The following is a 24,034-nucleotide window of genomic DNA, read 5'->3' on the forward strand; positions in this document are numbered from 1 at the left end:
TCCTCAAAAACTAAAAGTGGAATTATGACCCGGCAAGTCTATTTCTGAGTATTTACTAAAAAGATTTGAAATAATACATCAAAGAGATGTCTGTACTCTCATATTAATTACAACAATATTCCTACTAGCCAAGCAATTTCCCCTAGTGTCCATCAATAGATGAATAGGGTAAAGAGAATATATACACAATGGAGTACTGCTCAGTCTTAAAAATATAATTCTGAAAAATATATAATTTTGTCATTTGCAACAACATGGATGAAGTTAGCAAATATAATGCTAAGGGAAATAAGACGGGCATAGAAAGACAAATATCACAAGTTCTCATTCACATATGGAATCTAAAGCAATCATAGATACACAAAGTATAATGGTCATTATCAGAGCTGATAGGGTAATGGAAAAACAATGGTCCAAAGATGCAGAACCTCAGATGAAAGAGTAAGATTTTTAGTTGTGTTTGCAACCTATTGCACAGCGTGGCAAATAGAGCTAATAATAGTGTGTTGTTCAAAACCCCTAAAGGAATAAATTTCAAATGTTCTCCTCACAAAAAAGTTGAGGTGATGGATATGTTAATTAGCTTTATTTAATTATTCTCTATCATATTCATAAATCATACCATTACTTTATACCTCATCAATATATACAAGTATAATTTATTAACATATGGTAAAAAGAAATTTTAAAAGTTAAGTTATAATCAGGTGTCACATATTCTTCATACTCTTGAATCTGAAAAAATAGATACAATAAAAGGTTTTCCACAAAAGAATAAACTATCAAATGGATTCAATAAGAAAGACCAAAACCACTGAGTATGTAAAAGGTTGAAAAATCTGCAAAGGATTTATATCCTACGATGTTGCTGGGTCCAAATAACTTCAAGGGAGAATTTTTAAAGCACTCAAAGATGGGTAATCATATAATACTATTGTTAATGTCCTTGAAAAACACATATACAAATAGTCAATGACATGATGAAAGAAACTTTAGGATTATGGCCAATTGCTAAAATGGCTCCAATATTTCACTGTCCTTATATGCCAGGCACAGAAAGTCCTTTGCGGGGGGGGGGGGGGGGGGAGGGGGCTTGGACATGGCGTGGCAACTCCTCTCAATGTGAATCTTATTTTCCCACCCTTGACTCTGAGTTTGGCTTCCCGTCGTGTTCATGGAATATGTACAAGTAAGACCCAAGCAGGTGCCTGAAAGGGGCTGGTATATGAAAACATCCTTGCTCTTACGCCTTTGCAGCTTCATCAGCATGTACCTGGACTGGCCTGTAGGAGGCATAGGTGAGTCACATGGAAAAGAACCCATTCATCCTCCGAAAGGCTAGTATGCCTCCAAAATGGCAGCAAGCCCAGCAGCAACCAGAGCTGCACAACCTAAATCCCTGATTCATGAGCTAAAGCCATGTTTTATTGTTTTAAGCCACTAAGTTTGTATTAATACACAATTCCTATGATTGCTTTGCCTTCTTAATACAGATGTGGAAAATCATAATTAGAATACTTGTGAGACAGTGCAGGGAGGGCCCTGAGTTCCCACCATCGTTTCCCACCTATTGTGGGATATTTTCAGAATACTGTTTTCATTCATGGCCAGGTTCAGGAGCTGCTGACTCCTCCCGCAAGGTTTCCCTCCAAGACCTTCCTGCGCAATATGCTCAAATTCAACCAATATATGACCTTCCTGGGGTAGCAGCAGTGAGCACATCGACCATCGTTTGTGAGCCCAGCGCAGATGGACTCAACACTGATGAACAAATACTGTGTCAGTGCAAACCCGAGTACTCATAATAAAGAACTGACATAAAGTGTATAAGAATTCTGGGGTCATGTACAACAGCTGACTGTGTGCCTGCCTGAACCTGCCCTTCTCTTCTATGTAGAAGTTTTGCTGCTCATGTCCTCAGCAAGCAGTTTGGTGGCCCTAACCCATTCACTATCTCCTCATGCTTAAACATAAACCCCTGTAAGCCTCCATTGCTTGTCTCCTCGTGATTTCTAGCTCAAACTGAACTGGGTGAGCTGCTAACGCCCAAATGACCCAGTTAACATAAAAAAGAACCCCAAGCTGATGGGTAGTATTTGAAAACTAAATTCATTAGCACACTAAGAATATTATGGGTTGAGCATGGTGGCACATGACTGTAATCCCAGCACTTAGGAAGCTGAGGTAGGAGGATCACTGTGAGTTTGAGACTAGCTTGGGATATATAAGTTTGAGGGCAGCCTGAGCTGCAGAGTGAGACCCTGTCTCAAAAAAAAAAAAAAAACATATACATTGCCAGAATACTTTTATAATTACAATCACTTCTCTATCAATGATACACATATTAATGTATCAATGAGTCTTTATATCACTAGGTGAACAGGTAAGGGAAAGGAGGGAGGTGTGAGAGAGGGGGACAGGATAATTCAATAAGTATCTAAAAAGCAGGTAATATTATTTAATAGCCCATAATGTTTATTTTTTAAAATATCATTTGAAAACTAGAAATAGATTCCTCCTAGACATAATCAACTTGCACTTTAAGCCAACAGGCAATTCTATAAATAATGGTGAAACGTCAGGAGCCTTCATATTAAAGACCAAAAGAGATGAGGGACTCTTGCTATTTGTACACATTTTTAAAGCTTTCCTTTATGTTTGAGACACTATCATAAAGCAATAAAAAAGAACTCTGGGAAATAAATGTTAAAAAAGAGAAATTATTTATGGGTGATAGGATTAGTTACCTAGAAAACCCACGAAAATCAACCGAACATCTACTAAAAGCAGCAAGATATTTTAATAAACAAACCACTTCCCATGTGTGTATATAAATTAATACAAATATACCACTAAAAGATAAGAAATAAAAAAAAAGTAGAAAAAAAAAAAAACACCTAAACTGTGTAGTAAGAAATGCATGGCAATATTGTCCATACAAAATTATGACTCACAGAAGGACAGGGCCATAATAAATTAATCAGTTAAGAGAAGACACATACTTCAACAACAAAGTAACCAAGGCATATAAACTGATGACTCAAAAAACAAGAACCACAAATTACTAATAAAAATAGGGGGAAAGGGTCAACCATATTACTATTTAAAGAGACCCTCCTCCCTCCGAACCCTCTTCCCCCACCTTCACCTTTGTTTCTGTGTGTGTTAGACTCCTGGGCTCCCTCACCCCATCTCTGACCCTCAACTCTTCAGTGAGGGATCAATGAAGTATAACATAGACTCTGAGAGAAAGGCCTGGGTACTGTGGGTCAGCGCCTTTCGGGTTCTCCCTCTTTTCTTGGGTCAGTTTACAGCACATTCATTCCGGTCCTTCCTTCTGCCATATGAACCTTTCATATTGTCAGTAACATCCAAGAAAACTGGGGACTCTTACATTAGGAACTGGAGAAGTAGTGTCTTAACTTGGCAAAAGACCTAGAGCTAAATACTCCAATAAGCTTCCTGGTACAGGGATCCCTCAGCATCCCTGACAGATTGGTTGCAGGACCATCCCCCTTCTCACCCTCCCACAACCAACAGTGCCAAAATCCAAGGATGCTCAAGCTCCTTATACAAAATGGCACAGTACTTGCATACGACTCATGCACATCTTCCTGTATGCTTCAAATCATCTCTAGGTCACTTATAATACCTAATACCTAATATCTAAATGTTATACAAATATTATGTTATCTATGGAATTACAACAAGGAAAAAAAATCTGTAAATTTTCAGTACAGATACAATTTTCCCAAATATTTTTGACCTGGCATTCACTGACTTTGTACATGTGGACCCTGCAGATAAAGAGGGCTAACTTTAATAACTATGGAGTGATCTCTAACATTCAGACTCCTGAGTAATCAATGCTCCAGACATAAGAGGATAATGGAGTTGTTGTTTAATAAGCTCCTAAAACCCAACAATAAATTTAAAAAGCATATTAAAATATTTTAATCTGAAAACTGGCAAAGAAAATATGATACTAATTGATAACAATAATACTTCTAGCTATGGATGAAGTCTTCAGAGAAACAGATTGAAAAGAACATAAATGAATGTACCCTTTGGAAGAGAAAATCCAACACACAGCCAAATTTTAAAGGTGCTTACTCCTCTCTAAATTCACCTGTAATTTTTTATTTACTGGGGATTTAACCAAGGGCCTTCATACTGAGCTACACCCCCTAACCTCCTTTCCCCCTTTGTTGAGACACTGTCTTGCTAAATTAACTAGGCTAGGCTTAAACTTTCAATCCTCCTGCTTCAGCTTCCCAGAGTGCTGGGACTACAGACATCTGTCCCAACACCTGGCTTTGCTTTTAATTTTAATGCAATCCTGCTCACATTTATTCTGATTTGTTTTAGAGTCTAAAAATGAATATTTTTTCGTGCTAATGAAGTGTAAAATAATCAAGAAGGTACAGAAGGATTTTGAAAAAAATAAGAGGTTTATATCTGCCAGACATTAGAATTATCAAGTAGACAAGAGCAATAGAAACAAATGAAAGTGAGAATAAATAAGTTGAACTCAAATAGTGGTCACAACTAGGTAGCTATCTGAAAAGAAAATTTCACTTTTTACATCAAAATAAGTGCTAGATGGAGAAATGATTTAAATGTAGGAAAAGGAGAATTATAAAATTACTACATGAAAGCCCTGGTTCCACATTAACTTTGCATACCCTTTCTGGATCTCACAGGACACTCTACATGCTCCTTTCTCAAACTTCACAATTTAAAGATATATATTCTAATCCCAATGGCAACCACTAAAGTATAATAATAAAGCTAAGAGATATAGCTAAAAAATTTGGAACACTAAGTCTACTCAACCCAAAAGAAAAGAAGAAACAAAAGAAAAGAAATGAAGCTGATTGGAAAATATATTTAAAAATCCAGCAAGACAATGAACTTAATTTCTATGAATAACTAAATCAAATGAATTCGATTAAGTGTTCCAATTAAAAGTAGAGACACTCAGAATAGGTTGAAATGCAAAGACAACTACACACCTTAAAGAAATGTACTTTAAGCTAAAATAAGGACACATTGAAAGATCAAAATATTGAGAAAAATACTCCGTGCATCCACGTATATGTACTAAGCATAGTCAAGTCAGAGTGACTACATTATTTATCAGTCAAAGTAGACTTCGGGACAAGAACTACTACCAGAGGAAATGTCCTAGTGCTGTATATAGTAAACCTTAAAGGAGTTTCAAAACACATGAAGAAAATAGCTAAGGCAAAAAGGAGAAAGGGATAAATTGACAAATTTAGTCAAAGGTTTTACTTTTCTCTGAGTAACTAACAGAAATGGTGAACAAAACAGATCAGTAAGTTCACATGAGATTTGAAAATACATCACCTAACCATGCTATTTACAGAACCCTACCCTGTCCAACAGCTGCATTATATACATTCCTTTCAAATGCTCACACAATACTGACCAGCACAGATAAACTGTGATATAAAACCAGCCTCAACAAATGAAAAGATAATAATAAAGAATATATTATATTATAATGAAGAATATATTATCAATTTTCATTTAGAAGAAAATGAAATCAGAAGCAATGAAGGATATCTTTAAAAATTCTCAAAAATGTGGAAATTAAGAAATGCACTCATAAATAAGTCAAGGGTAAAAAGAACAAAGTTACAAAGAAAAGTTTTTTTTTTTAATATTTTGAACTAATGATAATGAAAATACAGCCTACAAAAGTGTGTGATAAGCTTCCCATTCAGGACCCCTCCTGTCTCCCAGGAGCAATTCCTATTTCCCATTCCTTTTCCCAATAAATTTTTCTACTCTTAATCATTGTCCAGGAAAATGAGAATTTTTATGTGATTAGTTTAATGATCCAGCAAAAGCAGCTTAAAAAAAGAGTAAATCAAAGAAGAAAAAAATAAAGTACAGAAATCAGTGAGATTAAAAAACAAAAGAAAACCTTTGAAACTCAAGTTGGCTGTTTGAAAACATTGACAAAATTGTTATGTTCCTAGCAACAGGAAAGAAAAAACTGAAAGAATGACACAACTTAACAATTTCCAGAATTGAAGGGGACATCAGTAAAAATAATATAAGCATTAAATGGTAAGAAAATATTACAAAAAGCTTCATACAAGTAAGTCTGTTAACTCAGATGATATGGACATATTTTTTGAAAGACAAATTATCAAAACTGTCACAAGAAGGAGAAATATCCACATACCCTTCGATCTGTTGAAGAAATTGAATTAGTTATGGATCCTTTCTATTCCCATCCTCACACCCTTCTGGTTCCAGTGATGGACTCTACTAGACATTTAAGAGAAAAATAATAACAATTTTACTGTAACTTTTTCATAAAATACAAGAGGAGGGAAAAATCTTTCTAACTTTTATGTTGAGGCCAGAATAATCCTAATACCAAAACCAGGCAAGAATATCAGAACAAAAATAACATAAACCAATGTCTGTTATGAACATAGATGTACAGTCCTCAATAAATACTAGGAAATCAAACCCAGTGCTCTTTACCTATGTATATAACTGTATATGTATGTATGTGTAGATATGCACATGTGTGTACACAGAGACACACGTTACACAGGTTAACCAGGAAACAAATGGGCTTGCTAATTTATGGAACTTAAACAGATCTTGAAGTCAATATTCCCAGGCCTATACCTAGTCAGGCTACACAGTTGTTATGTATGTTAAACATCTCCAAGCCAGGAATTTAGTTCCTTTGATAACCTCCTTTAATATCTCATAGCCACTCCTTAGTTTTTTTATAATTCTATATAATTCACAGTTATTTTTCTCATTTGTGAGACAAAATACCCAACACCCAAAGTTAAAGGGGTAAAGGTTTATTTAGCTCACAGTCTGAAGAGATTTCAGCCCATAGTTGGCTGGTGCCAAGGCAGAGTTGCATGGCAGACAAGAACAGTTCATGGCATCCACAAGGTGGCAAAAGGAACAAGGGACCTTAACAGTGTTTTTCTGCCCATTTTATCCTCTATCTAGGCTACTGGGATTAGGGCAGTGCCAAACCAATCAGTGCACTGACTGAATAATCACATACCCTTAATCCCAGCATTGCACCATGAATCAATCACACACTCTAGATTCAGCCACCTCTGAAAAAGCCCTATGACTGCATGAGGCTTTGCGGGGACATTTAGACACAAACCAAACAATTTCTATGAAGGATTGATGGTAAACATTAAGAGAGAAATATAATAACACATAGGGTATAACCTTAGGAAATGTACTTTTAAAATTACTGCAAGTTTATCAACAATAATTTTAGTCTTTCATGTTAATTTTCAAACTTTTATATATACAACATTTTTTTCCCAAACAACGGAAATCGTCTGATATGGATGCAAATGAAAGGAAAATCGAGATCAATATAAGGAAGCAGTATAAAACACTGTAAAATTTCAGGATTTGTTATTAGCCTGATGTAGATATTTTTCCGTATGTAGCTGCTGAAGTTGTGATCTATTGTAGAAAAAGTCACTTTATCAATTGAATTTTTCCTCATACAAACCAAAATCATCTCAAAAGTTTAAAATGGAAAGAGGGGAAATGAAAAAAAGTAAATAGGAAGTCTATTATCACTAGATCACTAGATACAGGATTAGGTATAGAAAAAGGAAACCCAAATTGGTACAAGAGTCTTTCCAATCCATCCTTCCACCTAGATGCTCCCAAGGGAGGTCAGAGAAACAAGTTAAAATTAGTAGAGACCTCTTCTGATTTCTATTAAATTAATTTAATGTCTACCCAATATAAAGTTAGCATTTGAAACAGAGATATATCTCTTGGATCCCTAAAATATTTAACTACTGTTTCCATAACAAATATTAGGACTAGTGGTCTTTTTTTTTTAAGAGCAGAATATATTTATTGAGGGAAAGAAAGCTTCTGTCCGACAGAGGGACACAAGGTGGCCCGAGTGGGTTACCAAGGACCCTGCCTTTCCTAGGGATTTTATAGAGCAAAACCACAAGGTGAGGTGGGTCCAAGGTGGGAAAAAATGGGAACTCGCAAGGTGGGCATGAGGCAAGACAAAAGTATGGTCGACCAATAAGATTACAAGCATAATTGCTCAGGTAAAATTGATTACATCAGGATAAAATGGGGAAGGGAGTCCTGGCAAATGGGGTATGAATACAGAACAGGGGCTTTTCCTGTAGGGGGTCAGAGGTTAGTGACTGGCTTTTTCAAAATGATGGATACCTATTGAGAATATCAATCCCTGATGTTCATCCCTAGGGAGGTGTGTGGGTGTATTTGTTTAATCTTTTGTCTTGAGGTCTGGCCCACAGCAGAAGTGCCTCTCTCTCCCACAGTGGCAAGGTATCTTGTCTTCCATACTGGCTCCTTTGAGGGCCCAGCCCTGCCTGACTGCCTATATTTCTACCTATTTAATTGCCTACAACATTCCCTCCTCTGAACTAGTAACCCAAACTGCTGTGAGGGAATAATGGACGATGACCACTCTGGCTTCTTCAGGCTGAAGGGCACTACTGTACAATTAGTAGTCTTTTCTAAAAAAGACCTTCCAAGTATGCTTATTCATCAAAGGTTGTACAAAGGCCAAAAACTGAAGAGTTCAGGTTTAGTGTGCCACGTGTAGAAAAGAAAAAGCAGCACATGAAGTAGAATTACTCATTCATGTGTCAATATTAATTGAGCAGCTGTGCTGTGCTGGGCACTAAAGACTCAGCAGGGAACAAGATGGATGATGGTCTCTATTAGTGTAGATCTTAAATTATAACCGGGAACGCACACAGGTCAGCACTCTGATAGAGAACTAGTACTTTAAGAGCATTTAACAGAGGGCAGGCTCCTGAACAGGGCTAGCTGGAGAGATCCAAGAACAGGATACTTTGGGAAGAAGTGAAGACTAAATCAGACACTGGCGTGAGGGTCGGGAAAGAACTGTCTGTCAGGCAGAGGCAACAAAGACTGGGCAAGAAAACAGGACCTGGCACAGTGAGACAACTGAAATGCAGGTACCGTGCCACGTCACCAGTAGGATGCTGCTACCCATTCTGATAACCTCTGAAAACAGAACCTTCCATTTGGTAGATATTCACTTCCTTGTGTAACCTAGTCAGGGCTGCGTGGACTGGCCTAGTGGCTTACTTTTAATTAACAGAATATGGCAATCACTTCCATGATTACAAACTTCGTGACTTCTGTCTTGCCAGCAGCCTCTCTCTGCTGACTTCCCAGCTGGCACGCCTTGATGAGGCAAGCTGCCATATTGGAGGGCCACTTGCTAGTGAAAAGGGAGGGGCCTGTGGCCAAAAGCCATCTAGGAACTGAGACTCTCAGTCCAGCAGCTCAAGGGACTGAATTCCACATGGTTGGGTGAGTTTGAAAGCCGATCCTTCCCCAGCATTTTTCTAAGACTCAGCCCTGGCCACACCTTAGTTGCATCCTGCAAACTGAATCAGAAATCTTGTGTCCAGTTTCCCATGTCACAAACACTGTGAGATCACAAACAGTTCTTTTTATAAGCCGCTATAAGTCATGGTCATGTGTCACCTAGCAATGGGTAGCTAGTATATTCATTTTTCTATACATAATTGTGCTAAGTATTCTCTATAGGTAAAAGTTATCAGGCCAAGTCCTATATTTAACTTGAGGGAGAGAATATTTAGGTATGAAACAGTAAGTTTCCCCTGTAAAGTGAATATAGTTTAGCTGATAATTTCACCCGTCTTAAAGCAGAAACAAAAGGTAAAAGGTCTCAGCCCTGAAGGTGGGTCCTCAAAGGTCAAGGCCCATAGAAGAAGCCCAAAGACCCATGCAGTGAGGTCAGAAGTACTGTTCTATATAATTATCTTCCTGGAAAGCTGGGTGGCTCTCTCCTCAAACCCCAGTGCTCCAAGAAAACACAAGTGTTATGGTTGATACCTTGTGTCAACTTGGGGAGTCTAGAGGTTTGGCTAAGTGACTCAGCAGGAAGCCAGGGTGCTTACTTTGTATACATCCTGAGCTTGTGGAAGAGAGGGCATGGAAATTATGCGAGAGCTACATGCCTCTTAGGTGGGGGTAGCCTGTTTACAATGTAAGGGAGGGAAAGAGGTTGCACGATTCCTCCCTTTTGCTCTGGCTGCTTTGCTGTTCGGCTGCCATTCCCCCCTTTGCTCTTGTTGCTTTACTACCTTCTGCCTCGGAGCCAGCCAAGTATGGACTGAAACCTCCACAAACTGTAAGCTAAATAAACCTTTCCTTCCTTAATTTTGGGCGTTGGGTATTTTGTCTCAGCAATGAGAGAAAAGTAACCAAGACAACAAGTTAAGACACTGATGAAGCAATGAGAGTCTGGAAGCCATGGTTTCTCCCATGGTAGCCCAAAAGTGTATCAGGTGGGTTCTGAAATCAACCACCTAGGTTAGCCCTGACTCTTCTAAGCAGGGTCTAGGCAAATCACAAGTTCTTTATGCCACAGTTTCCTCATCTGTACAGTGGAAATCATAACTGAACATATCCCCAGAGACTATAATGATATTTAACAAGATAATCCCAGTAAAGGGTTTGCCTGGTGCCTGCTGAATGTCAGGCTAATTGCCAGTGGCATCATTATTGCTGTTGTTAGCCTAACTCCTATTTCTATTTTCCTTATCTGTACTGGAATTCGCATGTACAATCCCAGCTGTGCTTCCTGCTAGATGTATGACCTAGAGGAATTTAAACTTCCTAACCATGGCTTTTTTATTTAGTAGAGAATGTGACTGCAGTGGTGCCTGATTCCAGAGACCTATGAAAGATGGACTGAAGATGCAAGTAACACTTTCAGAACAGGGTCTAAACCCCTTTCTTATATTCTTTAATGCTATTTCCAAAGCAAGAATGATTACCTCCATAAAACATGGCTGTTCTTCACACGTACAAGTAAAATTTTAGCTAGGAGGCGTTGGGTATTGCTTCACTAAGACTGAGTGGGCATTTTTGAAAATTTATTTGCTTCTTTACAACTCTAGGGGAAACGGTAGCTAGAAATAGCAGTGTAAGACAGGTTCAAAAGACAAACCATCCTAGCAGTGGTGATGGTCATGGTGGGGATCCTCCCATTTACTTTTTTGCTCTGTAAATTGGGAAAATAACACCAACTTTTTGTCTTAAAGGGGAACATTTCTGTCAGGTTCCAGAATGTTCTTAATTTGTATTGCATGGAATCACAAGGTTGTAGAGCTTCTAACTGGCTAGCCTATTGAAACCATATAAACTCTAACTGGTGATTAACTCAGAAGTGCTTAGTGTATGTTTCATCCACATACTTGTGAAAGATTCCTATTTCAATAGCAATTCTTATAAATACACCCAGAGCCCTGATAAGCATTTTGTAGTTTACTTGCCTTGTAATTCTAATCAGAGTCCTTTTCCCCAACCCCCTTCAGAGGAGGCCCATAGTAGTTAGAGGCTGGGAAAATCCATGCCTGTTGCCTGGGTCTTTGCCACCATCATGGTCTGTCTTTGCAGACCTCTGCAAAGCTCAAATATATTCCACACAGTGGGGAAGGAGTAAACTAACAATGATTTTATTTTCTATCAGCAAATGAGATTTGGCAGAGTTGACATCATTAAGATGTTCTCAAATATCCTGGTTAACAAAGAGACAGCCCTAAACTAGATTCATCAAAACAGTGTCAGAGCATGAGATTTAATGTGGGAGAAAAAAACAGAGACTATCATCTGGCTCTCTCAAACCTCCGCCACCTCTTCTGTTGTCTTTTGGGACTAATTCAGGTAACCACCTACCAACAGTATGGTGGCTCATGGATACTGATTACTTGAATCTTCCATGTACAAGGGCCAACTTAAGTTGCTGAACTAGCTAAGGTGCTCTGTGTCCCCCTGCATGATCAAAAGAGGAAATGATAAATTATAAAACCTTTCCCAAACATTTTCCTCATTCAGTGCTCTCCACAACCCAACAGGTAGACTGATTCACTCCTGTTCATTGACAGACAAAGAAACTGAGTTCACAAAGATTCAGTGGGTTCCTCAAGAGTCACAGAGCTATAAAGGGGCCGAGCCAGAACTCAGAGCCACCTTTTGTTCTAAGCCACCTCTCAGTTTCATAATAGCAGTTAGAAAACACACAGAACTGGGACCTACTAAATCCACTCAGAAGTGATGTCAGGGGAGACAGGTTAAAGAACTCTCATTATGTCACTGGTGTGCAAAGCAGAAGCAGGTCCCTCTTATCAGACATCTTGTGTGCTTGAAGACAGTTGTCATGGTTTCACTTTTCAACACTTTCTGTCCTGTTTCCAATGAAATTGTTTTCTGACTAAGTCTCTGTAACCAATCGCTTAGACCTCACTTGTACAGAGGAGAAAGAACAATGAAAAGTTCTTTCTAGAGGTGAGTCGAGTCAAGAAATAGAGCATGCAAACTACAATATGGGGCAGCAAACCAGGAGAGGGATTTTCAGGAGGACTATGCACAGCAAGCTAGTGGATGATGCTCCAAGGATAACAGATTTTTCCCTACTAAAACACTATGCTTAAAATTTAATAAATTGAGTAGATTAAATCCAACACAACAAAATTTTGATGACAACCAGGCATCTGGTTTTCCTATACAAATCACTAGAGAAACCCATCTATATGGAATCATGATATTCATTCCAAAAGCTACACAGATACTGAGATGAGTATTTCCATATCCACTCACTCCATTATACAATGTGCTATTAGAATTGTTAAGCATGGAATGAATGTAGTGTGTACTCCCGGAAGGCACATACAAGTGGAATTCCATTGACACCTTTGCTGACTCAGAGGTAGCTTCTGGGAGTATGTGTCTGCCCTATTTCCCAGCTGTTCTCATTTTGTCTTGGCCAGAGGGAGATGGGAACAGCTGATGGTCTCACCCTCAAAGATCAGCTTGGCCCCATCATTAGCACATCTCACCCCCACAGTTGCCAAGGCAAAGATAAGCTGCCAGGAGTAAAGCAGCTGACTGGCTCTTCTGATGGGAGTAACTGTTCAGGGTACTGGGAGCTGAGAATCAGGCTGCCATATAGGTTCAACTCAATGTTCACACATCTTTGGGATGTGCCATTCAACACAACACAAGATTAAGGTTTGGGCTCACACCATTGTATCCCTACTTCCTAGCACAAATCCAGAATTATAATAGGCAGCAAATAAACATGTGGACTGAATGAACCAAAGCATCCATACTGAGACTTCCAATTCTGCAAGTATGGTGGACTACATTAAAAAAAAACAACAACTTTCTACAGACATATAACACATTAAATAAAACATGATAACATTTGTAGAAGATCTACCTGAATGAACTAGAAAGAAAGAAAAAGAAGTTACAGGGAATTACAGGAATTCCCAGACAAAATTTTCAGACACTCTTAATGCCATGGAAAGCCAAGAGGCCCAGCTGATATCAGTCAATGCTCCTGGAGCTGTAGGTTTAGTGACAGGAAATGCAATGCTCCTGGAGCTGTAGGTTTAGTGACAGGAAATGTGACCTTAAACACATAAAACGGAGCACCTGAATGAACCAGAGCCTTGTAGGACTACTCTTCTACATTATCAGTGTCAGCAAAAAAAAAAAAAAAAGGCTCTATAAAACGCACAAGGAAAGAGGTTTATGTCTCCTCAGAGATCCGGCAAGAGCTGGGAGTCTCTCAAGAGAAATCAAACTTTAAACCTGTGCCGCATGGGTGTAGATACCAAAATTATAACAATCATGTAAGTTTAAAACTCCAAGATGAGAACTTTACACAGAAATTGAGCTTAAAGAAGTGAAGTCCATGAGGTAGCTGTCATAAGTAAACAAACTACACCACAGAAAGTGTCTGGATTTGTACCATCATCCAAAGTCCGTAGGGCTCCCACAGTGGCAGCAGTGTGTATGGGTTGGGGGCTGAAAATGAGTTACCGCAGCAGTTCAAAATTATGAGCCACTGGAAGAGAGATGATAACAGTCAGAAATGAAGCACTTGAGAGAATGGAACCATCTGAAGGGATAGTGACATGTACATCCAAAGTCCTTGTAGACATGAAAGAATACAAAGCCCAACTAAAAGGTATTACAAAGACAGAGAGAACTGCTTTTTAAAAAGTGTATTGCATTTAAAAAACACCTAGCATGTTTGAAAAAGAGCAAAATAAATGAAAAGTGAAAGATGTTGGGTAGTATAAAGTGAGTTAATAGATGGCTTAAGCAGCAATTTAGACACAGCTCAGGAGAGAATCGGGAAATGGAATTTCAACTTGGTGACATCACGCAGAATATAAAGAGAAGAATGATAAAGAGAAAACAAAAGAAGGTAAAACAGGCTGAATGAATGACAAAATCCAATAATGAATAATAAAAGTTCCAAAGTGGGTGACAGAGAAGATCAAGGTAATAATTGAAACAATAATGGCTAAGAATTGTATGTCATTGATCTGATCAAGAATTGATCAGATTCAGGGCTAGGGATTTAGCTCAGCGGCAAAGCGCCTGCCTGGCAAGCTCAAGGTAGTGAGTTCAATTCCTGGTATCGGAAGAAAAACAAACAACAACAAAAAAACAAAACAAAAAGAATTGATCAGATTCAAGAAGACAGCAAGGCCCAATATACTAAAAGTAAATCTTTATTAAAACATATGACAATAAAACTACAGAAGTGCTCACACACAGAGGGACAGATACAAAGACAAAGACAGAGAGAACTGCTTTCAAAAAAAAAACTAGAGAAAAAGATAGTTTTATTGCAAAGGAACAGTCAGTACACCAAAGATTTCTTAATCACAGGAGAGGCCAGGAACAACAGGTGTCATGTGGTTGAGAAAAATAACTGCCAACCTACCCTTTATACACTATTAAACTAATTCTCATGAAAAAGACAAAACAAATATTTTCTAGGCCACAAATACAGAGAATTTGATCTCAGGGACCTTTAATGGAGGAATTCTTTGATAAGAAGCAAACCGAATCCAGAAGCAGAGTTGGCAAGAAGCAGGAATCTGTTATCTCAGATCAACCAGAATAAGTCTGGAATGCTAAAAACAGCGCAGAGATCCCTACTACCATACTGCAGTGCTTGGTGAGTGATGTGTTTCAAAGTGGTAGAAATAAAATACCAGACAATAACAATAATAATAAAAGGGAGGAGTGAAGAGATGCAATCACATGCACTTAGCCTGTGGTTTGTCTAGGAGGAAGCCAGAGGTATTTATAATCTCTAGTTTCTGAATACTTAAAACTTAAAGTACGAGATACTGAAAAGAGCATGATGTTAGAACTGAGATAACAAATAGTCCAATAGAACAAAGAATCCAGAAGCATATCTGTCTGTACCAGCATTAATCAGAAGAGGGCCAGGATTCAATAAATATTAATAGGACAACAGTTAGAAATGTGGCAAAAGAAGATGGTGACCTTGTACAATAAATAGAAAATAAAAATAATTCAAAGTCAAAGCACAAACTTTATATAAGCTTATAAAATAGTCTCTAGCAATCAGGAAAATGACAAATAAAACAATAAAATATTTCACATCCAGTTAGTCAACATTTACTGCCACAATTTAGGTGACCAGAAACCTCCAACAGATATATTAATTCATGCCACCAATTGGAAGAACAATGTAACAGACTGTATTAAAGTATAATGTAGGAATACTCTACAACTCAGTAATTTATGACAGATTGCTAGAGTTCACAAATGTATATACAGAAGTAGGAATAAGAGTCTCCCATTACAATATCAAAAAGTTGGAGAAAATAGATATTTATCAAGTGCATAATTTATGGTTTATTCAATTAAAAGGAAAGAACCAAGCACACATATCAACATGTCTCAAAATATATATTAATTTTTGAAAAAACAAGTTGTAGAATGTTGTCAAAACAGGTTACTACTGACCTAGTATGTCAATACAAAGAGTATCAGGTATTGATTAAGGATGTATAGAGAGGGACTGGGGATTTAGCTCAGCAGCAAAGCGCCTGCCTGGCAAGCGCAAGGTCGTGAGTTTGGTTCCTGGTACCGGAGAAAAACCAAAAAAAAAAAAAAAAAAAGGATGTATAGAGATACATAAACCTAAAACTTTCGAGCAATGCACCCTTTGCAGGAGAGGGTCTGAGATTAGGAGGAGTTGGGGGGGAAGGGCTAGGTACAGAAATATCTTCAATATTGTACAGCTTTAACTTTTAAAAATCAGAAGCATGTCTAATAAAATCTAGCTGGCAAGAATATGTAACTTCTTCTGTATCCTTTTTTCAACTTGTAAATGCTCACATTTTATGAAAGAATAAACGAGGGCTGGGGATTTAGCCCAGCGGCACAGTGCCTGCCTGGCAAGCGCAAGGTCGTGAGTTTGATTCCTGGTACTGGAAAAAAAAAAAAAAAAAAGAAAGAATGAACGATAAGGCCAAAGTTCTTTTTCAATCATCTTTTTCATGATCGCATTTCAAATTAGACCGAAAAATTATTTTAGCGTAAAAAATGTACTTGGTATGCCTCATTTCAGGAATGCACCTATTCTATAAACCAGGGAGCAGCTGTACTTTAAGACTATAAAGCAGGATCTAAAGCCTAATGCAGGCTCCCAAGACCACTACCCAAACATTCAGGATTAAAACCAAACCAAAACAAACAAGAGCTATCAGCTTCTCAGAGCACATTCAGATTCCAATGAGCATAACCCTAAGAGAAATGCTTAAATCCTATTCTACTTTAATTATAAACACAGCAAAACACAACACAAAAAACCTCGCGGTTAAATTTCAGGCGAGAGCTCACCCTGCCCTGCTGGGGAAAGGCACCTTCAGGGACATCCGCATTCTGAGAATTGGTGGCCTAAACTGCTTGGGGAAGTAGTCAAAGCTGCCTGAAGCAGGAAACTAACAAGGGTCCAGAGTTGCCCGCTTGAGGCTGATGAATTACCTGGGTATTTGTTACCTGATAAGGCTGGCCAGGTTTTTAAGGATCTAAATGCTAATGCAGGCTCCCAAGCTGAGATCTTAAGATAGCCCTGTATGATAGCTTTTATGGAAAGCTTATAAAATCAGAAAATAGCAATATGCAGCTGAACTGCTCAGCTTCTCTACCTCATCTACCAAATGAAGGTGAGGGATATGGCAAATTAAATAAAGCACAAAGAAACTGGAGGACAAATGACATGGAGAAAGTAAGAAGATTGAAATGGAAGCCTGTCGGAAACCATAATATTCAAAGGAATATTTCAATTGGAAAACAAAGTTTACTTGAGATGCAATATTATTCTGTTTAAAATGAAACTGATTCACAACCTCATTGCCTTAGGCATTACAATTATGCCAAAGATAGAGTACATAGATTACAAAAATGTTTACCATGGCTAGATTAAGACCTGATTTCCATCATGGAATAGTAGAGGTTGCCTTGTATCTGCTACATTGCAGATAACCATCTGAAGCCATAATTTCCCCTTCTAAAGTATAAGGGTAGAGATAAGACAAATTACAAGATTCTTTCACTGCTGCATGAGGCAGTGCATGCAGAGACCTTGGCACAGCACTTGGCATCAAGGCACTCAGGAAATCCTTTCTTATATAACTGTGTACTGATAATAAAAACTTCAGGCTTGATAAAATACTAAGCAAACATACATAAACAGCTACTAAATATGCCCAGAAATTATCTTTAAAACATTCCGTCCAGAGTATTTAAATTTTACTTCTCCATCCCAGAGAGCTGATAATTACAGGACATACACATATCCAGAGTGTTTAATTCTGCTCCCAGTGGGCATGCTGCCCAAGTACCCCCAGGACTAGTTACGCGGTCTAGAAGAAATGTCTCAAAGTGCTTCTCACACCTATCTTTAGAAATCAGGATACTGCAAGAATGACTTAGCTGAAAAAAACATTCCTGGAACAAACTTTGATACAAAATTTTTTGCGACTATAATGATTTCATTACAGCAGCATCTACATCAGGAAGAAATGTGATTAGCATCTTTAAATGATGTAGCTTCATTTCTTTAAAAAAAACTTTTTTGCGGTTTCCACAGCTGCAACATGTATCTAATTAGGTGTATGTTGACTTTGAGTTTTTATAGATTTTGAAAAGAAAGTTTTAAAACATTTAAAAATGGATTTAATTTTTGTTTCCACTGGAAGGAAGAGCCCAGTGACAAGTGACAGGAAGAAAATGTTTCTGTATGTTGAGTGTGGTAATAAAAGCATGGCCTGGCTTCTAAATGTACGTGGAAAATTTCCAGGTGCTTATCCATGTTCCTTCCTGCAACCTTATAATAAAGAAATGCTTACAAAAAAAATAAAGAACAAACATCAGAAAGAAGATACCAACAGGTAAGAAAAAGCAGCAATGCCTGGAAGATGGAAAGAGGAGGGATGAGTGGTTACAGGTTCAGCAGAAAAGAGAGCTGGAGTCCACTCACGGAGTGGAGAAAAGTCATCAGTGGTGAATATGAGAAAAACCCTCAAAAGGCCCAGGAATGGGGGCCCTGCGCATCTCTCAGAGCCAGTATAGGAAGGGCTGAAAGACTTGCTAAAGATAAACTGGAGCTGAGGTCCCTTGCAAAGCCTGTTTGGCAGGTGCTTGTCTCTCCCACTACACGGACAGTGGGCTTCCTGGGATGGACACTGCAGCAGAGAAGTTTTGAGCTCAAGGATGCTCTGACAAAGAGAGGGAGGCTAGCAAGATGCCAAACTAAAAACAAGGAAGGATTAAGTTTAGAAAAATAAAATTGCATGGTTATATGACATCCTGTTTAACTCTGTCCTCCCACTTATCTCACAGGTCCCACAGGAAGGCTCAAATCTCTATAGCAGGAGGCTGAAGGATTTTTTTTTTTTTGAGAAATTGACCAGACTAAGAGAAAACACAGATCAATGATATATGGAGGTCTCCCAACACAACAAAGGCCCATCAGTCAATAAATCCACCCATGGAAGCACATGGAACTCCCATTCAGCCCATTAATGTCCCATTGTCAAATGCCAACAGAAAGCCAAAAACTGGACATCTGAAGAAAGTCAGAGATTATAGCAAACGGGGAAAAAAGAATATCAAAGACAACAGCAATCACAAGTGAACAATGATCAACATGTATTAATGCACTCAGAGGGTTAATAGAAAGCTGTATTCATTACAAAAAAGAATAAGACATTATACTAAAAAAGAACACTCCTAGAACAATGGACCTCTCTTGGAAATTAAATATATGGTAATAAAAGCTTAAAATTGGAATGAATGGTTGGGAAGTAGAATAACTATCTCAGAAAATAGAACAGAAATGGAAAGAGATGAAAAATAAAAGGAAATTAAAGTATGTTTTCAGAAGAAGGAAGAAATGGTTGAAGACACAACACAAGAAAGTATACTAGAACTTTACAGCATGAATTCTCAAGCTGACAGGGCTCACTGAGTTCCCAACGCAATTACTAATAAGAACTTTGGTAGAGCACATCATCATGAAATATAAATACATCAGCAACAAAGAGAATATAATAGCCACCAGAGAGAAAAAGGATTATGTTTAAACAATTGACAGTCAGAGTGCCCTTATTTTCTCAAGCATAGAGACAAAAAAAAAAACTTATAAAATACTGAGGAAAAACAATTTTCAACTTGGAATTTTATACCTAAATGTCTTAGTTACTTTCTTCATTGCTGAGAGAAAACACCTGACACCCAAAGTTAAAGAGGAAAAGATTTATTTAGCTCACAGTTTGTAGAGGTTTCAGTCCATAATCAGCCGACTGTAAGGCAGGGTGGCTTGCAGATTACAGTTCATGGCAGGTAGAACACCAAAGCAACAAGGCAGAAGGGGGCACACAAGAACCTTTCTGTCCCTTGTACTTCATGCAGGTTACCTACCCTAGGGTGGGTGTAGCACTTATACCCTTAATCCTAGACAAGACTATGCCAAACCAATCAGTGAAGTGATTTACTAATCACACACCATTAATCCTAACATCATACACTCTAGATTCAGCCACCTCTGGAAAAGCCCTATGATCACATGAGATCTAGGGGAGACATCTAGACACAAACCATAACACTAAACAAACTAGCAATCAAAGGTGGAGTGTACGGCAAATACACAGTTCAACCATCTTTCTTAGAGAAATCTGTTTTCTTTGAACCGCCCATGTGTGTAGTTACGAATATTTACTTGTTATCCTGTGCAGGTAACAGTGGCCCTGTGTCAAAGTCTATCTCAATGAGATCTATGAGAAAGTCATTAAAAGGCTAATGAAAGTATTATTTTCCTAATAAAAATGGAATTGGCTGGTTCTGCCTTTTACTTTTACTGCCCTAATACTACCAGGAATGCAGATATGATACCAAAAAGTGCAGTAGCCATCATGAGGTTATAAGGTACTAAGATTAAATGCAAAAGTCAATATCTAGATGTGCCCAACAAAAGAAAGCATTGTGTCTCTGATGACATCACTGACCTGCTATACCAGTAAAACTGGCTACTATACTGCTTACATCATTATTGCTTATTGTAGAAGGAAAAAAATTCTGTTCCCTGAAGTCTCAACAGTGCCAGTATTTTTCAAAAGTCCAAGTCAAAGTCTCTTCAGAGACCCAAGGCAAACTCTTAACTATGAACCTCTATACAAATCAAAAATGAGTTACATAATCCCAAGGTACAATGGCACAAGGTAAACATTCCCATTCCAGGAGGAAGGAATATGGGGAATAAACAAAAATTGGGCCAAAGCAAGACAGAAATCCAGCAAGGCAAAAATTAAGTCCTAGAGCTCCCTGTCCAACCTCTGGGACTGGCTGTGGTGAGCTGTGGGTTTCAAAGGGCTTGGGTAACCCCTTCTTTACTGCATTACCAGTTGTGGCCATTATGGCTTCCTTCACCACCTACAGCTTTCCTCAGCAGAAACCACTTGCCATCACAAATGGTTGCTGTTACCTGCTTAGGTAACACTTTTGACCAATTGGTTATGAATCAGGGATTCCGTGATTCCTTCCTCAGATCAAATTAATTTGTTAGAACAGTTCACAAAAGTCAGAGAAACATTTGTGTTTGCTGATTTATTATACTAATAAAGAGAATAATGAGATGCAGATGAGCATCCAAATGGAAGAGGTGCATAGAGCAAAGAATACCAGAGGGGTGTGAAGCTTCCATGCCAGCTCCCGGTGTGCCACCCCTCATCACCTTTTACATGTTCAGCAATCTAAAAACTCCCAAACTCCAACATTTTGAATTTTTATGGGGGCTACATTGCATAGATATGATTACATCACCAGCCATTTATGATCAATTTAACCTTTAGCTCTTCTTCCCTCCCCTGAGGTTGAGGTGGTAGGGCCAGCAGCTTCAACTCTCTACTCATGCATTGGTTGTTCTGATGGCCAGCTACCATCCTGAAACTACGAGATTTCATTAATACACAAGTCACCCATCAGTCTAAAGATTTCAAGGACTTTAGGAGCTATATGCTAGGCAGAGGCCAAATATACAGTCCTTACTATATAATAGTTCAGTGTATAATAGCTCCTTATTATATCACAGTTCAATACACAAAATCAAAGTGAACAGTCAAAATAAAGGCAGCTATTAATTTCAGAGAAATTAAAAGTTACAAAATAGAATCATAGAACACTGCATGGCTCAACTGCGCAAAACCACTGCAAAGTCTTTATGATGCAAACGGAACTTTTTTTAAAATTATGGCAATACTCTACTGGGAAGTTAGAAGTTAGTGTCTCTAGTAAACAAGGTAGAAAGTTGTAAGGTTAGAGAGGAAAACAGTAAGTTAAATAGGGTTTAATTTTCTTCCCTACGGGCAATACAAAGCCTTGGGAGAGTTTTAAATGAAAATTTGCGTGATCTAATTCATGACTGAAAATAATGACTTTGGCTATAATGCTGAGGGGAACACAGAGATGAGGGGGAAGGCCAGTAGACTAGCTGGGAGGCCACTCTAGTACAAATGAGTTTTTTGCATTCAGGATTTTATAAAAGCAGTCTGGATTGGGGAAAGTGCACTTTGAGATGGGAGGATATTGTTAGATAAAATATAGCCTGAAGGCTGGTGGTTTATGAAGTGAAAGGGGAGATTCAAGGCTGACTTCCCAAGTGTTACATGAGGCATCTGGAGAAGACAGAGGCTGTGCCTCCTCAGCTGGGGAAGAAATGATTTGGGAGTGGAAAGTTTGGGATCCCCAGTTCTGTTTTGGACACGTTAGGACTGAGTTGCCACAGAAGGTTCCACGTGGGTAATTGTGCAGACCCTAGGTAACAAACTAGGCTGGAAACAAATCCCTCATCAAGCAGCAATTCCTCTTTTTCTCTTGACAACATAAAGAAATGTTTTGCTATATGCTTGGATTTCTAATCAACCTCAGTGGCGTGATTTGGGACACAACCTAAGATTTGATACTGAGAATCCAAGGGTAAACAAGCAATGCACTGTGGAATGTCACAATATAATAAGCCATTCAAAGTGTTTAAGCCTAACTAGTTTTCTATCTGGACTCATATCTATCCTAAGGAAAAACTCTGTCTACCAAAGCTGTGGCCATAAAATAAAACCCCCGTGAAATAGTTTCCCATGATTATTTTGATTTTTCCTAGCTTAAAAGGCTTCTGTTTGTATGTATGAAGTATGTGCCAAGTTAAAGACCTCCTGCACACTTTGAAACTTCAATTTTTTACAGTTCATTTGCAACAAACATTTAAAAAGGATGAATTTGTACAAGAGCCTTTAAAAGCACTTTTTATTATTATTTTCATTTTTAGGTCATAGAGCTAAATATGCTTTCCCGGTTTTCTCACTAATTCTTCCTCGATTTGTGCAATCCACCTATTAACTATTTTTTTTTGGTTTGTTTTTGGTTTTTGGTTTTCTTCCGGTATCAGGAATCGAACTCATGACCTTGCGCTTGCCAGGCAGGCGCTGTGCTGCTGAGCCAAATCCCCAGCCCCCATCTATTAACTATTAATTCCCAGATTCTTTATTACCGCGTGGATTTTTACAAGCACTGGGATGTAGGCATATTACAGTAGGCATGATGGGGGTGAGGAAGCATCAATGGTAACTGCAAAATAAAAAGCACCATAAAATGGTAAGGGTTTGACATTGAGGCTAGTTGTTAAAAAATAAATGTTTGTCCTATAGAATCAGAGAAATTTAGTTTGAGGCCAAGGTCAATCTTTCATTGCTGGGCCGACAGTGCCCCTAGTGGCAGAAAGGACGCGGCAGAGGCGACAACCGGGGAAAAGCTGAATTTTTAAAAAGGCACCTGCTGGGTGAGTCTTTATCATGCAAACAGAACCCACAGGTGCCCTCTTTTAAGAGGATTCAGCTCGGGAAACTCCAAGTCGGTAAAACAAGTATAATATAGGCACTTTAGTTTCACTCCGAAATGAGTTCTTGCTTTACACGAAGTTGATATGACTGATTATTTACCTCCAAGAATCTCCGTGTCTAGCGGCAGAGAATTCTACTCAAGTTCGGAAGTTACTGACGATTACAGAGTGGCCCGAAAAGTGGGTGATGGCGAACTAGGTAACAGAGTTTTTAAAAAAGCGAGGGAGAGCGAGACCGCGCCGCGCGCAGCAAGCACACCTGCGGGGAGAACTGGCTCACATGCGCGGCTACTGCGCGTCCCCCAAGCGCATCAGAGCCGGACGCAGAGGGTGGAAAGAGACCCCAGTGGAGGGTTGGCCCCGAGGCTGTGATGGGGATTCACTACGGTGCAGGGTCAGTAAGAGGACCCACACGCACCATTCCGGGCGACACGTGAAACTGTCAAAGACACTGTGGGACCTTTAGCAGAGCTAACCCAAGGAGGCAGGGGCGAGGGAGCATCCCCGAGGCTGTGCCATCCGAGCCAGGCGCTGACTGCCTCAGGGCCCCGAGCCAAGTGGTCCCCTGCCCCCGGGAAGTGGCACCTGGACGGGGATCCTTCTCGCGGCTCAGGGAGCTCGAGCCTGGAGGCTCCGCGACGCGCCCTGTGCGCCGCCTCCCGGGGCAGCCCTGGCACTCGCAGCCCAGCGCAGCGCGAGGCGCCC

General features: G+C 39.0%; 1 protein-coding gene across 1 annotated transcript in view; it reads right to left on the minus strand.

The window, feature by feature from the left end:
• The window catches only part of Adam12 (ADAM metallopeptidase domain 12), a gene marked incomplete in the record, with an annotated part of 345,893 nt that overhangs the window by 321,620 nt on the left and 239 nt on the right, over positions 1-24,034 (minus strand).

Source organism: Chinchilla lanigera, unplaced genomic scaffold (assembly GCF_000276665.1).
Source record: "Chinchilla lanigera isolate Chin_1 unplaced genomic scaffold, ChiLan1.0 scaffold00076, whole genome shotgun sequence".
NCBI lineage: Eukaryota > Metazoa > Chordata > Mammalia > Rodentia > Chinchillidae > Chinchilla > Chinchilla lanigera.